Source organism: Chamaea fasciata, unplaced genomic scaffold (genome assembly GCF_029207755.1).
Source record: "Chamaea fasciata isolate MVZ Bird 193981 ecotype frontalis unplaced genomic scaffold, bChaFas1.0.hap1 SCAF_9, whole genome shotgun sequence".
Classification (NCBI taxonomy): Eukaryota; Metazoa; Chordata; class Aves; order Passeriformes; family Sylviidae; genus Chamaea; species Chamaea fasciata.
The window spans coordinates 20,051,020-20,069,960 of record NW_027094094.1 but is presented as its reverse complement, the minus strand read 5'-3'; the positions used below and the strand labels follow the sequence as shown (position 1 = coordinate 20,069,960).

The 18,941-nt window shown below is 41.1% G+C and overlaps 1 protein-coding gene across 1 annotated transcript in view; it reads left to right on the top strand.

The window, feature by feature from the left end:
• The first annotated feature begins 2,281 nt into the window (after positions 1–2,281).
• The window catches only part of SORBS1 (sorbin and SH3 domain containing 1), a 162,801-nt gene continuing 146,141 nt past the window's right edge, over positions 2,282–18,941 (top strand). Inside the window, exon 1 of the mRNA XM_066191365.1 lies at positions 2,282–2,317. The gene's annotated coding sequence lies outside the window, so the exon portion shown is untranslated. The remainder of the gene's footprint in view (positions 2,318–18,941) is intronic.

The window sequence follows — 18,941 nt, the reverse complement described above, 5'->3', positions numbered from 1 at the left end:
TGTGCGTTCACTTAAAACCGTCATTTCTCCATGGTTTGACTTGCAATTGCCTGCTGCTGTGGGTGGGACTAGTGCAGTGCATACGCCAGTGCTGAGGTTTTAACAGACCTGACTTCTCTGTTGCCAGCAGAGAAGACCTACATTTGTGCATTCCTTGTGATCTTGTCAACTCATTTTTACTGTTCCACAGTGTCCATAAGCAACCGTATAAAATAAGGATTGTGGGAGTGCAGAAAAAAAATACAGTCCAGAACTTCTTGCATTGAGAAGCACCAATGCATTAGAGAGGCAAAACCAGGTTTACTTTGTGCTGCTGATGGATCTGCCTGAAGAATGAACCTATTCTGCTAAGCAGCTATCTGCCTTCCCCACATAAAAAACCTGGAACAGAATAGCTCTTCTAGATTGTAGATTGACATTCCTGGGTTCAGAGATGAACCAACGAGTCTCCAATCTGATTAAAGGTACTTGAACTGGTTTTTAGAAGCACTGTTTCAGGAGCAGAGACCGGCAAACAGTGCTTGCAGACCCTGAACAGATCAGGAGAGAACAAGGTTACAATGTTTAACTATCTGTCTACCTACATTGCTCCTGGCTTCTGCCTCTTTTGCATGGAGATATACATATACACGTACACTTGCACACATTGGCACTTCAGTAAGTTTCTAAATTAAAAATGAGCATTTTGGCTATTAGGTCAATCCCAGGCCTTGCTTTCAATTATTCTCACAGATGGCTATTCATATGATGGGGGGTTTTTTTGGTGTTGTTTTGTTTTGTTTCGAGGGATGGGAATACCAATGAATAGAATGTCAATATTTTTTTTTTCTTCTTGATGCTATTAAGCCTGGATAATATGAGGTTTTGTGCCTAAATGGGTTCAATGGCTTTGGCAGGATGCCACAAATTTTATCGCCCTTCTCTCCATTGGATGAGAGAGAAACAGACATCTATTTTCTGCCCTAGCAGCATTTCAGATTTGAGATTTCCCGGCTGTCCATTCTGCTCTGAGATGATGGTCACGTTCCTTTCTCCTGGGGATTTCAAGAAGCAGAGGGCTGCTTGGTATCATCACTGCAAACTTCCTGTCCCCATCTGGAAGGCAGCTAGCCTGCCTTTTGTATTTATTCATCTCTCTGAAATGAAGGAGATTACTCCAGCTGCCCTTGAGAGGTTAGTGTGCTTTTAGAAGGAACAAAGTTTGGAGTTAAACCTCCTTTGTGTCTTCTGGCCATTCAAAACAAAACATATTTGATCTTTTCTCAAACAAATTTACAGACCGAGATCTAATTAATTTATTCTGGCAATTGGTTTGAATGATTTGGCGATTTTTTGATTCATGCGTAGCATTCAAGTAAAGAGAAACCACATTCTTATGGCTGTGAGTATATTAAAGTCAACAGGAACTTTGAAGGTGAAAAAGAAAGAAAACACAATGATAACCTCTGAATATTAAAAAAAAAAATCCTCATGATGTGCTATATTAGCCTGAGAGGGATGAAATTCCATATGTGTCTATGGTGTTTCTTCCTTACACAGAGGCAGCGCAGTCAGGCCATCTGTGGATTGGCACCTTCACGTGTTTTGTCTCTATGGTCTTGTGTCTGGACTGTCTTTCCTCCACTTTTGTGGAGTACTCAAGCTGATCTGGGAGTTGTGCCCTAAGCAATTATGAAACCAAAATAATAATATTAATAGTAATATTAATCCAGTGAAAAGCAGTGTGAATGAGACAGGGATTTCCTCTTCCATCTAGCCGATCTTTTCTCCCCAGATGGAGCATCTAGTGATTTACCGGAGTCCTCTTCCCCCTTCCGTCGTCTCTTCCTCCTCATTCTTCAGTGACTTGTGTTACGCACAATCGAGACACCGCTGGCTGCACTGGAAGCCCCTTGCTCGGCCGTGCACCCACCCGCCCCGGCGCACGGCGTCCCCAGCGCTCAGTCCCCAGCCAATTTCACCTCCCCAGGAACTAACAGCGACCGACACGCGCAACAGGTCGGGCAGGGGCCGTTCCCGGGCTGCCCGTTCGGCGGCCGCCGCGCCGCTCCCGCCTTCCTCCGCTTCGGCTTGGGTTCGCTTTGCCGGCCGGGAAGCGCAGGCCCTCTTTCCTCCTGCTCCCGGCAGGGGCTCGCTCCGTGCCGGCGCCGAGCGGGTGGCTCCCGCGCCGCTGCCGCCGGGCGGGCGGGGGGCGGCGCCCATCGCGGCCGCCGCCTGCCGGGGGAGCCGCGGCGGCGCGGGCGGCTCGGCGCGGCTCGGCGAGAGCGGCTGCGGCGTCCCGGCCGGGCGGGCACGGAGGCTGCCGTGGCGCTCCGAGGTAAGCTCCTCCGCACGGGTAACTTTGCGGGGGCTTTCGCAGCTATGGCAGCAGGTCATTGCCCTCCGTCTGCAATGGAAATCGCCTTGGCTCCATTTTATTCTTGAGATTATTTATACCCATAAGGACTACTCGTTCTTTAAAGGGCCATTATGCTGTGAGATATTGGCGCCTGTTTTTCCTTGTATCCAGAGACGGTGTCGATATCACAGCACAATTTTTGCGAGCCTTTATTCAAGCCTTATTATTTGCAGGTAGAGTAGATTGCAGATGCAGAGAAGTAGATTTCGGAATGAGCTTCTGGTGCTTGCAAATAGAAGTGCTGTGTTTCTGTCAGGGGGAAGGGGGAGCAGATTACAACATTGCTTTTAAAATGAGAGGGAATGCACACGGGCATTTTCTGTATACCTTCGGACTCAGCAAACTGAGTGAATCCGATGTGTGGAGTGTGTCTGCTTGTCCCGAGAGAGCTAAAGCCAGGATGTATGCATTACGGTTGTTCATTCATCGGCGGCTGCAGATAATGCAATTACCAAGTCAGCGGCGCATGGATGCTGCCCTGCGTGCGACATGCTGAGAATACTGTACTTTAGGAAACCAACACTTGGTGTAGTTCGGATAAAACAGAAGCTGGGAATGGCAGGGTATGAAACCGTTGTGTCTTTAAGTGGAAAGGAGGCTACTGGTTAGTCTCACTCTATTGTTTCTGAAGATTTGTATTTTGGGTGCTTCTCTGCAGGGGTGTAAATACCTTTTGCAAGCAGTTCCTAAGGAATTCAGGAGTGAAAAATAATTTACAACAACTTCAGGTATCACCAGTGCCTGATGAATGGTAGGTGGTTTAAATGTCTGAGAATACGCAGTAGTTTTAGTCAAATCCTGTCATAGAAAGGGCTTCATTTAGCTCTCAGTTTTTTATTTACAGATCAGATTCTGCAGCCCGGGTATGGCTACCTCACTCCTGAGGTGCCTTGGAAAGGAAGGAGAAAAAAATCACCAGCGTGATTGCCATGGACACAACTATTCCTTATTTATTTATTAGGCTATTAGGGTAATGAAGAAAAGCCATGCCTGCCCTGCTGTGCAGATCTCATTTCAGCAAAACTGCCTGGGCTCCTGCTGTTACCCTTGTTTGATTTTTAACCAGTAAGCGCCCTGTGCTCGTGTCAGTGCAGTCAGTGGTTGTTACTCCTTTATGCATGGGTTTAATAAAGGAGCCCCCAAATCAAGGGCACCCTAGTCGAACCCAGGTTGTTGATAGTGGGATTTGTTCTAAGTAGAATCTTTTCTTCACTCTTCTGCCCAAAGATCAGTGTTTCCTTACTTGTAAATGTTGCTTTTATATTCTGCATGGTATTGCTATTAGTTCTGCTGCTTTGGGTAAATATTTGGTATATTAGTATTTCATTTTGATAGATCATGCCACTTGAAGATTGTTCTCTCTTGTATGTCTTGATGCCTTGTCATAAAAAGACATCTGTCCCAAATGCCTCTCTCTCTAAGAGGTCTGGCAAGGCAAGGGGTGGTTTAACTTGCTCAAGGTTAGTAGCTGATTGGTATCTTTTGGCTTCTAAAGGCTGGACCAATTGGTTCTGCTGCATGGATAGACATGCCAAAAACATTTATGTATCACATTGGTGTTCCTTATGAATCCCGTTTCTTTTGCACTCCCCTTTTCTTGTTCAGCAGGCATACTTATTATCTTCAAATAGGAATAGTTATTTTTAAAGATAATCCTGTTCTGTAAAGCAAACGTAGATTCATAATGATGCATAAAGTAGTGATATAAGTAGTGATTTATAGAGTTAAAACGCAGCACTTGTGCCTTTTTTGGAATACATCAGATATTTTGTAAACAGACACAGAAACACACACATGCACACAAGCTCACACCTAAGCTGTTTAGAAGAAGAAAGAAAGAGCGCCTAATAAATTTTACATGCCCAGGAGGCTAATCTGAAAGTCAGGAAGGTAAGAATTATGTGCTCCATGTGAATATTATTAGCAGCTTCCTTTTTCTTTCATACATAGGTGATTCAAAGAGTACAAATGTAAGGATTCCTCCAAAGGAAGGTCATGTGATAAACAGGTCTCTTCATGTGTTTTCTGTTTGTAGGGGAGGGAAGATACTTGGAGTAGGGGGAGAGGAGAACTCAAAGAAACTTTGAAGCACTCTGCAAATGTTGAATTACAAGTTTACTGTTTTTGAAAAGGTTGAATCTGGGAGAAAAACAGGAATGTTAAACCTTTGTGAAAATTACATGTTGTATTTTGAAGAATGTGCTCTATGCGGTGTTATGCGTGCACACACTCAGGTCACTATTGAGACTTGGCACAGATGTTCACAGAATTTACGTATACTGATGTGTTACTGTATACAATGTGCTAATTAATTAATAAACCTACTACAGAATGCTTTGTCTCAATGGTATTCCACAGTAGAGAGCTACACTGGTTTATTCTCTATTCCTCTATGTTTCTTTGCTGTTCTTTTTCAAGATTTTTGTACCTTACATATATTGATACCCAATATGTACCAAATAAATGCCCTTTGGTCTTACAACAGCACCATGCAGATGGGGAGACCAAAACAGTGCCCTTGCTGGCTCTGTTTGCTTTAATCAAAAGCTATAATATATATCTCCTAAGATGGATGAACAATCATGGTATTTTCTCTCTCTGCTGAGTCCTTTGCAATGAGCCACAGAGGTTCTGTTGGTCTGATCCTGAAGTCTTCAACCTGCAGTCTTCAATCTCTTCCATAATCCCATTATCTGCTGTGGTGCTATATATGTGAATGAGCATTAAGGAATTAGGTTGTACAGTGTGTGTTGTTTGTGGTGCAAGTTAAGACAGGGTCAGCACTTTCATTGCTTAGTGTAATTTATATCAGAGTAGAGGCAACCTATAGGATTATGGAAACTGCTGTGCCTTTAAGAGCAGACAAGTTTTCAGCTGAGCAGCTTTTTTTTTTTTTTTTTTTTTAAATGAGATATTTGATTTGGATTTATTCAGCATTGGGAAGTGCGCTGGCAGCATGGATAAAGTTCAGTGTTCTTTGAAAATTGTTTTTACTTGAGGCCTTTGAAGTTCTCAGTCACGGGTAGGTTGTTTTAGTCTTTGCTCTTATTGTGTAAAAGACTCTGCTAGGGCTTTTACTTGGTGTTTCAGATCTCTGAAGTAGGAACATAAAAGCCTGCGTTTTCAATAATGCTGGATACCCAGATGCTTTCCTTCACTTTTTCCTTTTCCTTGGGTGACTGACACTTAGTCTGTTTATCTAAGTAGGGCTTTATGAACCTGACCTTAGTCTTTAGTATGATTTCAGCCTCTGCTCCTTTGCAGACTGTATTGTGACCCTCCTGCTCGTCACAGTATAAGCAGGTTTTGGACTCAGTATTTGGATCAGTTAGAGGAGAGGGTTTGGGAAGTGATGCTGTCATGTCTTCGCACTCAGCCAAGAGAGTGCTTACCCAAGCATGACAGTAAAGGCAAATGTGCTACTGTAGGTGTCTTTCAAAGAAGGTGTCATACTGATGCCATACGTGCTTGGGTTTGTCAGCCCTTCTGAATTCTTTTTGCATGAAAATTGATCCATGCCAAACTGCTTGGGCAGTGGTGGTCAGACACTTCGTAATAACTCTGCCAACTAGATACAGTCATGCCTCACTCTTACTAGGGTTGCTGAAACAGGCACTACTTGCCATCACAGAGAGAAATACTATTTAAATACTGGAAGAAATAGCACTTCTGTATATCCTTTTTCATGGTTTCACTAAGGTATAATGAAGCATGATTAAGTAATTTTAGATTCTTGCATCATGGATGCTGTTCTTTGGAATGTGTTTAGGAAAACAGATAGTATTAGATGAGAATAATGAGGTAGAAAAACTGGTTTGTGATGTGCTTCTCAGATCAGACACTTCTTATTGGAATTTGGGTGTGTGAATGCCCCTATGTCAGTCAGTATTTTATTCTTTCTCACTTCCTTTACATTTGGACATCTATCTGATGTGTACAATGTAAGCCTGGGTATTTGGGTTTCTTACCTATTCAGAGTAAGAGGAGATGATCTGGGTTGATTTTTTGGTCAAGTTTGTTCCACATCCTGTGTGAAGTCTCTCTCTAGCCACAGAATTACAGTGTAGCACTAAATCTGTTTCTTATCTGCAAATGCCAGCATAGCGGGCAGCTCTGCTCTCCCTTTCCAGTTGAAGGAAATGAGATGTGGAGAGGTAAAGCAATTTCTAAAAAAATTATCTCTTATATCCATAGTTAATCTTGTAACAGTTTATTGATGTTTGCCCTCTTCATAAACAATAAAATCTTTGAAGTGAATGACCTTATCTTAGAAAGCAAACTGTTGCTAAAATTATTCTTTGCTAGGAAAACTTCTGAAATAATTCTACTTCCTCTTACACTGAGAACTAAGAGAAGAGTATTTGGTACTGTAACAGCTGGGGGTCTTCAATGCCTCCATCAAAATAAGTAAACAAGAAATGGCAGCACGCAGGAAAACGTGGGTTGTCTACAAAATTGATTTATAGCTATAATGGTCTTTCAAATAATCAATTATTTGCATGTAATACCAATATGAATGAAATCTTGCCCAAGACCAGAAGGCTATTCTGGTTTTGAATAAACACTGCAACCCTCATTCACATAAGGAACAGAAGTTATATTTTTCTTAGAGCAGAATGAAAATATATAGAAGGAAGGTGACTGTTTGGGAAAGGAGACTGATACCAGAATATGAGTTCATTTCCCTTTTTCTTTCTATGTCTGTATTGATAATTTAAGAGTCAAAAGTAGTGGTTGATCAATTATTATTATGAACTTTGTGAGTTTGTGACCACTCTCCAGTGTTTGCAGCGTTGCCATTACAAGAGACACACCAGCGGTGCCAAGAAGGCCAAGTCTAATGGTCCTTGCAGTCAAATGCATTTTATAATCATGGGCATGGTCCAAGTTAGGCAGGGCAAGTTAGTCGTGTGAGGCCCTAAGAGAGAAAGGCCAGATTTAGGGACTGTGCACTTGGACTTTTGCCCAGCTACATCAATAGCAGTAATGACACGTGAGGTAGTGTTAGCCCTCACTTAGATCAAGCCCACAGTTTAGAGGAGCTATGAAAAAGCAATAAGCTCTGCATCAGCACAGAATCTTGTTTGACATAATCTGGAGTTATAGCTGGTGTTATCTTAAAAATATTCATATCAGTTCATCTGAAATTTGTACAGCATTTATGGTAGGTAAGGATATAATTACAAAAACAGTCTAGGTGAATTTATAGATATTTGTCCTTTTGTCATTGGTGTTACTTGAGCAACAACGAGTGCAAGATTGAACTAGGCCTGTTTCCTGCTCTGTCTAGTCTGTTGTGATGTGCTCTGACTGACTTCTTTAAATACTGGGAAAAACTATTTGTTCAAGTGAGACATGTCTTTGCAGTGGTGGTGCTTGTAACTTACTTCTATTGGCTGATTTTGTAGAATTTTATGGAATGAAGTGTTGGTTTTACAAATGGTTATTTTTCTGAAAACTTGGCTGAAATCTATTTGCTTATGGAGGACCTCTAATCCTCATGGAAAGCCATTCTTGTGCTTTGGGGACAAGCCAGTCACAAAATATAAGCTGTATGGGGAGAGTTGCTGGTCATGCAGCACTGAGTGTCCACAGACACTTGTTGGATATTGAAGTGTGGTTGGCAGTCTTTTGCTTAACTCTGAATTGAATTTTGTATGGTCATGACAGGAGGCAGACGAGCCAGTGCTTGGCAGGGGAGAGGACCCCAGGAAGGTTAATGTGACCTGTTGGTGTCTGCGTTGTGCCTTGGAGGATGACCCAGGTCTTAGATGCTGGGTAATGCACTGGCACCTGGGGTCTGACCTCATACTGTTCCTAGCAAAAAGTCTGAACTGAATGTGAGTCGAGGCTGCTTAGAAAGGCTGTGAGCCCTTGCAGCAGATATTGTGAGACTGTGGACTATTTTCAGACGATTCCCACCTCATCTTGCCCATCTGAAATTGTCACTGCAAGGGTAGAATATTTGACTAGAGGCTATACTGTGGAGAGTCTCCTCACGGTGCTGCCTGTGTCTACGTTTCTCTGGCAATACCAGAAGAGTTATTTCCAGGAAGTAACCTCCACGCAGTTGTGAGGATAACAGTGTCTGTCTCCAGAAGCCTTAGAGAGGATTTTTGTGTGGAGTTCCCTCCATCATGTAGTGTGAGGGATATGGCAGGTGGTATTCAGTGTATCAACTTAGAATTACCACTCAAGTCTTCTGTTGCAGAAACATTGCAGTTAATTTCTGCTCACTGCCCTGTGCCAGTAGAATGTGTTGCAAGAAGATCTCTTTTCACAAACCTGTTGGGCACAGGTCTGCAAAATTGGAAGAGAATATACCACATACACAAACATATTGGGGGACAGTTAAAAGCTATATGTGCCCCAGAATTTCAGCTTCCAGAAAAAATAATTAGGTATCGCAGTTTCTCTTGATGCAGTATGACATTTGAAGAGCTAGAAATAGGATTCTTATTACACATTTTAATAGGTGACTAGATACTTAGTTTTGTTTCATGTCTTGAAAAGTCTGTTTATGCTGTCAGTACAACTAGACTGAAAGCTTTTAAGCTGATTAATTATTAAAACAACCACTAAATATTTTACGTTTTAATTTTTTTATCTATTGATACTTTTCTTCAAAGTGATTACAATATCAGAGGAAAACCTCACTACAATGTGCTAAGAATTTGTGTCACTTCCTATAAAAGATTAACAAGTGTGAAGGTTGTGTAAATATTAATTTCCCCACTCTGTCTTTGCTTCAGTTTCTTCTCTCTCTGTTGTACCTCTCTGAATCTTTTTGGGGTAAGTAACCAAGTAACTGTTTCTTTTTTGAGAACTTTATATCTCCTGCAGATGTGTGTTCCCCTCATGTAAGATGATAGATGAATTTACAATGAATGCAAATCCATGTGGCAGGAAGTTTGCTTTCTAGAAAGTAGATGTGCCAAGCAACACTACTGTTGTAAGACTGGGGTAGACACAGTCGTGAAGAACTTTGTGTCCTACCTTGCCATTTTTAGGCACCATCTCTTAGCATATCTGTGAGTTGTGAGTCTTTACAACCAGCTATACAAGTGTACAAAAAAATCATGGAATCAGAGACTCCAAACCTGGAAATCACATTTCCTCAGACACTGAAGACACTTGGATTTGAATTTAATATCTTGAGAAAGGCAAGAAAATACTTGTCTTGCTATTCTAACATCTAGATGTTTCAAAGACCTGTACAAATTGTGTTGTGATTCTCCTAAAAGTGGTGCTCAGTTACACGTATGGCAGTGCAAATATGCGCACACAAACACGGTGTTACTGTCCTGGACCTTTTTTCTATTTTACTGTCTGGATTCAAAGAGCACTGGCACCAACTAAGATCAAAGTCCTCATGAGAACAGGCTTGTGCAAATACACCAGAGACAACATGGACCCAGAATGCTCTCGGACTAAGCAAGTGAGAAGACTGGGACAGGGAGGGCTGGGAGAAGGATGAAAAGGCAGTGGAGCATAGTGCTTTTGACATGGACTCTTGCATGAGGAATGAGATGGGGCCTGGTGGGCTCCACCTTTTCCTTTCCTTTGTAGTTTGACTTTGGTCAGTGATCTGGCATTACTGGGGAGTTTGCATATTTGGTAGTGAGTCCTTTCCTGCCTCGGGCAGGTATGAGGTAGCAGAAAAGCTAGCGGAAAAAACCTCACAGACATTCTAATCACTCTTTCCTAGCAGTTCACAGAGTTTTGTGAGACTTCCTTTGTGGGGACTTTTATAAGTAATACACTGCTTATTCAATTGTGAGATGTATTATCCATTAAAAAAAAAATGCTTGAAAGTACTTGGAAAGAAAAGAAACTTCACAATGGCTTCCCAGAGAGATTGCTGTCTTGCTGGATGTATGACATGACAGATCTTCAAGCCTGGGTATATTTATTAACAGTAAGCTTTTAATCAAACTGTTCTTAAAATATGTATCGTTTATTGCTTTAATTTGCTACCTGGTCTCTAGAACACTGTTCTAAAAGTATCTATGTTTTAATCACAAGGCTGTGCTTATTTTCTTAAAAGTTACTTATACTTAAAAAAAGGAAACAAAGCCCTCAAAGACCATTTCCTATTACAATTTCTGGGTGGCTGCACGCCATTGTATAACAAATGACTATCAATAGGGTAAATGGCCATCAGTCTTTGTGTTTATGGTGTTGAATGAGTGTTTATTAGACTTTAATCATGTTACTCATGTTTTGTTTCTAATTAGCTGAGAGATATATCTTTACATGATTGTTGTGATCTTCTATAAAAAGCACTGTCTGTGTTGGTGCTAAAACCAAACAGTAAGAACTCCAAGAGAAAGGGTTTATCAAGCAAGTAAACTAGGTGGAGATCCTTGGGTTAGCAGCCGTGGAGGGACAGAAGGGAATACTGTTACTTCGCTGTGAAGCGTGGAAAGTGGGATAGACTTAGCAGTCAGACGTTCCACATAAAATCACTCTGTTCAGTGCAGGAAATGAATGAGGCAGAGGTGTTCCTTCTCCCTACAGCTGGCTTTAACTCATGGCACTCCTGCCAATAAGTCTTTTTCCTCAATGTGCATATTTTGTGTGGTTGTTTCTCTTTGGGTGGAGTTTTGATTAAAAAGAATCCAAGTCTCTTGTTTTGCAATCAGCTTGCTGGCAGGAGTAGAAGCACCTCTGTATCTCACCTCAGCTCCTTCAGCTTCTCCATTTGGGAGGGGGTTTTACAGAGTCCTAATGTGTGCATTTGTAAGATTGGGAGATAGCATCTGGAGAATCACCTGCTATGTTATGAGGCCTCATTAAAGAGAGAACAACAACAACAACAGTTTGCCATCTCACAGCCTTCACTTTTGTTCTTTCTCGCTGTCTTGCATTGTTTTTTGCTAGAACAAACAAGCTGTGAGTGCACTCAGATGTGCGTTATTTGTGCCCAGTGAAAACCATCATGTCAGGCATGCGCTCATTGTGTTGATCTGAACAAATGTTCTGCTGCTGATACTGCGCTCACTAGAGCTCAGACACTGTGTGAGCTGTGGTATTTTGTGACTCATGCTTCATCAAGCTGTAACTGTTAGCTGTGTTCTAGCCTTTAACAGCGCAAGGGATTTAATATCTGATCCAAACTTATTGGACTTGATGGAAACAATCTCATTGCCTTCAATCAGCTAGATTCACCCACAAGGATTTTGGGCTGAGTTGTCAGGACAGGATGTTAAATAATTTCTCCCTTTTGATTTTGAATTTCAGTACGTTGGTCTGGAATTAATTAGAGAGTGAGAGACTGAAAATACTGCAATGGCATTGTAGTTGCTTTTGAGCAACACTTGAGGCTCAGTGGATTGTATGGCCCGTTACTGCCATACCACAGTTGACATGTTTCACAGCAGATGGCAAAAACACCTCTTGAACACCACATTGTTTGACTTGTGATCCTATCCACCACTGCAGAATTTCCCTGCTGTGAAGGGAAGATGTTTGTGACTTCCTGAGGTCAGCCCAAGGTGAAGGTCCAGTCATGGGTGGTTCAGTGTTCCCTGTGGCTCTAGGGCTTGTATGGATTCCTCAAAGAGAGTTGATAGATGAGCTCTGGAGAGTGCCACAGATAATACTACCCGCTCACAGTCCCATTAGAAAAGACAACGTGGGCATCTCTATCTCTCCCTTCCAACACAGAAAGTTCCCCAATCTTAATGTGTTAAAATGAACATTTTAATTTACTTATTGTTGGCACTGGAGCTGTGTAAGTTTTCTTTTTACTGAATGTGACATTTCTCCTCCTTTTTCTCAAACATCATCTTGCTGCCTTTTTAGGTGAAGTACTGTGTTGTGTTTGTTTTTTGTTTTTAAAAAATAATATAATCTAATTTACGTGGTCTGCTGTTCATAATGGCTTGTAGTTCAGCCTTGTGAAATCCTGTGACTAATTCATGATGTCTCCTTGCTCTGTTATGGAAGTTTACAAGCCTTTGGTTAAGATATATGATAGATATTTCATTGATAGTTATATTTTTTTTTCAGGAAAACTAAAATTTTATGATAAATGATTTCATGTCTATCATAAGTTTTATGCCTCTACTAGTATTTTGCAGTACAGTAGCAGCGCAAAGACCACAAGGTCTCCCACATTTCTGATGAAGATTGGAGAAGTCTATAGGAATTTCAGGCTGATTACAGGCTTTAAGATCCATGTGCTCTAGTACATTCCCTGCTACACGAGCTGAAGCAAAATCACTGTTAGTGGATACTAGCCCAGTGCTCAGCAATTGAATTCCATCCAGGTTATGGACTCATAAAAGTCGATTTGAAATCTACAGTCGAATTAAAAAAAAAATCAACCATAATAATTGCATATAGACTCATAACCTTCAAAAATATCATGCTGCTTCTCTGGCACATCAGCTACGATAAGAATTCAGTCACCTTACAACAGAAGTAATTTGTGAGTCCTGAGTACGAGGACACCCCAAAGTCTCTGTTTGCCATGTAGCATTGAGAGCCAGGAAATCCTTGCTGCTTGAGCTGCTGAATGTCACAGATCTCCTTGTCTTGGGTGTCTCCTACGTACTGAGCTAGCCTTTGGTTGACAGTTAACTCCTCAGCCAGAGCTTACTCCTGTGAAAAGTCTGCTTTACATGGCATCTTGCCAAACCATGGTTTGTCCTTGTATTAATTCAGATTTAATTCATTAATTCTGTTTCTAATGGCTTAATAAACTAAGGCCAAGTCTGAGAATGCAATTAATTTTGTATTTGGAAAGGCTACCACTGAAATGAAGACCATTTTGCTTCAATAAAGAGCATTGGGATCACTGCTTTTCATTATTAAGGCTCTCTTAGAAGTGAGTCAGTGTCATGTTACCTCCTCTTGTCATTACATCGGTGCATCAGTACAAGTGATAAAAATTCACCTTCTGCAAGCTGGTGACCGAATACAGGGTAGATGCAGGGGGAAGTGCTCCACAGCAAGCTTAATTGAGCCTGTCTCAGCACCCATCCTTGCCTCCCTGCGGTGTAATGCCCATGTTCTAGTTGACACATACTTTGGAGCAGGGCTCTCTGAAGCACCTGTCATGTCTCTTGATGTGGTGTCTAAGAGGGGAGGTTTCTATTTCCAGCTCTGTTACTGATACAGTGCAGGGTGCTGCGTAAATGACACAATATTTTTTTATGCTTCCACTCTCTCGTCTCTGATGTGGCTGAAGGGTCCAGCCCAGTCAGGGTAACCTTCTACTGTACAGTAGGAACCCTGGTTTATTGGTGCTAGTGTCCAAGATGATTTTGGGACAAGAGAGGGATGTTCTACCTGCATCTAATATGTGAATTTATGTGTAAACATAAATTCTGCGGGAAGCAATGCTGGTGGCTCAGTGCAAGGCAGTCCCTGCTAAGTGCATGCTGACTGTGGTACCATCCACAGCAAGTGGTTGGTGAACTCATAAGAGATGTGAGCAAGAGATCTGGTTGTCTTTATATGGCATTTTGTTGATGTAGAGAGCCATTAACTCTGGCAGCATCCACTAGTTTTGGATATGCCACAGAGTCACAGTTCCAAGCATGTGTCATGATCTACCCCAGAAGCATCTGTGCTCCCTGTAGTGGGTACAGGAACTTTCACCATGTGTGGTGTATGGGAGTGACTTTTGAGTCATTGTGAGTGGAAACTACAACAGAACTGTGAGACACTATCTTTGTGGGGAAAAAAAGTCATTGCTAGAGTTGATGTAATCATCTTCCCTTCCATAAGCTTCCACTCTAAATGCTGGAACTTTCTACGTTTTCTTTTGTTCGGTCAGTGCTTTGTGCAAGTCTGCTAGTGACAAGATTTTCAGCAGTGTATGTTATCTTTCTATTTTTTTTTCCCCTCTATGAAATGTTGAGATAAACACTTTTCTAGACGCTGAGTGGTTGTGGACCATATGTTCCTGTAAAAGCTGTAATTTCCCACTGAGGTCTTCTGTTTCCATTAAGTCGTTCTGTGTGTATGCTGTTTGCTATAAGACACGCTGACTTGAGGAACTGTATTGTAACCCAGCGGGATACAGTGCTGATGCTGAGTGACCTGAACCCAAAGCGTAGCTTGAGTATTTGCAGCCTAACCTGATGCCAGATCTGAGTGCGAGTGAGAAAAATTTCTTTTTTAGTTGTATGCAACAGAGAACATATACAAAGTGTGTCCTGGTATGATCAAGAGTAGAAGCCTGTTGTTTATGCTCACACAACAGTAATAGCGCAGGGAGACTCTGAGCCAAACGGACCTCGTAATAGAGGAGCAGCTATTCAGTCACTAATCACAGAATTCAATTCACTCTATACCCAGGCTTTAAAGTAACTCAAATAGGACTGTCACTTTCTGCCAACCGTTCTATACCTCACACACCCACTTTGTTTGTGAAGGTAAAGTTAACAAGTGCCATGGATCTTCCCAAGGCCCCTGATGGTTCCTACAGAAAAGCCACTGTTGCTTGAACTTCAGACTGGATGATGCTGAATTCACTCAGTATGCCACATATTCACGTCCGTGGGTGTGAAGTCTATGTTCGAGCCCTCTTTAAATGCTTATGTAAGTTTACTCCATTTTTGTTAGCATTATTAAGGTTGACCAGCCAGTGGCTTAGAGAGTGTTTGGGTCCATCAGTTTGCATCTAGCTCTTTTTTTTTCTTTTTTGTACAGGCCAGCTCCAAATCAATCAGAGACGTGGATGTGGCAGAATTAGCTTTTGTTGTGACAGCTGGCCTAGCATGTATCACGGGTGTGGGTTTATGTTGTAAGAAGGACTGTGCACAAAGTTCACTGCAACTATAAAAATAAGGTGGCCAGTCTTCCTGCTGGGAGTTGGGCTCCTGTGCCTTGGGCTCCCCAGTGTGGACCAGGAGACCCTTGTGCTCTGTGCTGACCCAGGCAGAGTAAGAGGACACGGACAAGGAACAGCAGAGTGATCAATTGTGTGACTTTCTTCTTATTTCATCATAGCCTTCTCTAGTTACTCTGAACCATTAGTTATCCATTTACTATAGAAACCATCTACATGATTAGTCCCTGGTTAAGTTTTGGATGTCCAAATTAGGAAAGCTGGAAGCACAAAAGCAAAAGGGGTGCAAGGAAACAGAAAACAAATACAGTTAGCTAAAAGAAGAGATTCAACACATGAACTCCTTTCAGCTGGACTCTTATGAGGAACTGTTTTTCTGCCTTTATCTTAAAAATCCTTTTTAGATTTTATTTTTTTTAATCCAGAGCAATTCTATTATGCAAATCTTATTATAACTTCTCTTTCTGCCACTTTAATATTTAATAAGAAAATACCATTTTGGATCTAAGAATTGTGTGTATGATGTGCTTGCAGAGCAGCTAGCTGCCTGCTAAATGGTAATCCACTACCCGAGGGTTGTTAATTTCTATAACCCTCTGATATTTAGGATTCACTAAATGTATGAAATATTTAATGTTCTTCTGGGGACTTCTGCAAGCTATCATTAAGTCATCTATGAAAGATAAAAAGTGCACTTGTAATTTATTATGTTTTTTCCTGTTTTATATAAGAGAGGCCCAAAGGGTCCCTCGGTTTTGTACCTCTGATTTTCTTCTAGAGAAAAGCATGTCCGTTTTCTTTTCTTTTCCTTTTTTTAAAAAAATAATTTCTTCCAGAGTGTATGCATTATTGATGATCTGGTAGAATTATCTCAGGGTTGTTATAAGAATGGAAGCTGACTAGCTGTCCAGGGAAGAAATATTTTATTTCTTTTATTTTTATTATTGCTTAAAAGTTTAAAACAAACAAATAAAATCTCCGAGCTTTTGAACACCTGAATAAATATTTGGGAGAAAAGTTGCTGTTTGCCAGAATGTAACAGCTTGGTCAGATAGATGGATGAAGGACCTTTAAGTCTGTGTCTAAGACATCTAAGGAGACTACAGAATAAGAAAAGTGATACTTTAAATGAAAGGAGCAAGTGGAAAAAAAAAATCTGAACACCTCTCTCTCTCATTTTCAAGTTTCCAGGCCTTTGGGGATTAATAAAAAAAAGGGCACAGAACTGAAAAGGTCATCTTTTATGTATTTTACCTTGGAAGTCTGTGTTATATATATTAGACTGATAAGCAAGATAGAATTTACGGTAGTAAATATTGACTAATTTGTTGAACACGTGTTTTTGTATGAAATTGGCCAGGCGGCCACTGTTTGCTGGAAGTAAAAAAATCGCTGAGTTGCAACTTTTTATCCCCTCACCAGTTGTACAGATATCTTCATAATTTCTGTTCCACAGAACGTGGAGGAGTTTGGAAAACATCTTTTTTTTGCTATTATTGATGACTAGTAATTACTCTGGCTGTAGGGAATGATTCCATTTCTTTCTGCCAGAGGATTTTGGTTTTTATGATGGCACTGTGTCTTGCTGTGTAAAATCCAACTTTGATAAAGGATCAGTGTTTATGTGAATGTGTTGCTGGGGGTGATGCAGATGCACAGGGCTGAAGTGGAGGGAAGAGCTGAGAATGCTGCTAGGCAGAATCTGTCTGGCAGTACAAGACCAGGGTTGTCCTCCTTTCCTAGGAAATAAGGTAACTCATAAAATCACACCCTGTCCTTCAGTTCCAGACAGAAAACAAACTCTAGACTCCTGCTTCTGTCTTGCTTAACTCTATATATTTGGTTCATGCTATGTTTGTAGGTGTGTAGTGTCTTTTAGGGACTGTTTCTCAATTACCTCAACATAGCTAGCCAATTTAATTGACTGATTCCTGGAGAAGCTTAGAGCAGTATAAAAATTAGATCTTTTCTCTTAAACTAATTTATAGAGCAGAAAGTATTTTCCCTTAGGTGTTTTTGGGGATTATAAAGTGTTCTATTAGTGCTTTGTGATGGGCTGATTTTTTGGTTGGTTTATATGTCTGTGTACTCAATGCTCTGTAGGGTAAATGGTAACTGTTTAAACTGTGAGAATTATCCTAAGTCCTCTCCTGCCTTTGGAGTAGCTATTGGAGAGTACTGAAAATCATTATCTGCTTATTAAGGGATTTGTGCTTTTGGAGCAAGAGCATGTGCCTGCTGTCCTTGCTGAAGAACTGTGAATGATGAGAGTACTGTGGCATCAGTGAAGCCACAGCCTAACTCACATGTTGTTTCCATGGTTAAGAACCTTGCACAGTCTTAGGGCAATAAGCTGCGCCTTTGCACAAGCTGGTGGTTTATAAATCCTGTATGAATACCATGGGGAACATGTCTCTCAGGTGCTGCTTTATGAGAGACAGAACAACCATGAGAAGACATTGAGGAGAATGCAATAATAGAAAAGGAGAAATGCGAATCTTTACAGCCTCAGCTCTTCCTCACATTGTTGCTGCTATCTTTAGGAAATGGATGAGGGGTGACACTTTTCCTGTACTGGTTTACATTATTCAGGCCTAAGTTCAAGCAAGATTAGAAGTCTGATCTGGATTTCAGCAAATTGCTGTCTCTAGAGCTGCGTTTGATTACTCCAGTGCAACCTTTCAGATCTGTGGTTCTGGTGAACACTGACACTAAATTGGGGAAAAGAACCTTGCAAAGTTCATGTAAAAGGACTGCAATGTCTTCTCTGTGTGAAATTCATCATACCAGCATGTCGAGAAGGAAACCCTGTGGTGGATACCGTGTTTTTGGGTGCTGTTAAGGCTGGTGACTGACTAGAAAGCTGTCTCTCTAGGTACTTCAAGATAGCCCAGAATTTCAGATCCCTCTTTTTTAGAAGCACAGGAATAGGAGAAGAATTCTGTGAGTTCAGTTCAGTTGGTCGTTTTTGGCCTTAAGGGCCATCATCATCATGAATTTGGAATGATCACTGAAGTGTATTTTCCATGGAGTACAGTGACAGTCCATTTTCTTTGAGGGAAAATGCCTTAGCTTACTTTTAGCTCCTGCTTCAAGGAACCTGACTATTCTATATAGAAATTAAATTTTGTTCTTTCTATTTCTGAGCTAACTCAGAGCAGCAAAAGCCCCATCCTTATGCCTGGACAGTTCACATTCTGATCCTTGTCACTGATTTTCTAATGCAAGTTCAGGTGACGCTGCATGAAGCTCCCATGAAAATGCTTGCATGGAGCATGGAGAAGCTTAGTTGCAGTAATTACATCCCAGTAGCAGTGCTGCTATAATTTTAATTGCAATATGTAATTAAGGTGATATGGAACTGTATTAGTCACATGGGCCATTTTTTTCATTAGAAATGTGTGATTCTATTTAAATTCTCAGGTGATCTAGTCTAATATAGTCACTGATGCCTGCAGCTGAGGCAGAAATGCCAATGTAGTCATAAAGACCTTTGCACTTGGTTCACTGAACCTGACACTATTTCACTCTGACTTGTCTTTCAATCTAATCAGTCTAGACTAGAATTGAAATTCAGCATTTTTTATTATATTGTCATGGTTTCTGTCTGGATCATTAGACACTGGTCTTTTTATTTCCTCTCCCGAGCAGCATGATGGCAACCAGTAAAGACAATACCAGATTGTTTAACGACAGACAAAAGCATCTACAAAAATTGTGTGACTTTCATATGTGGAT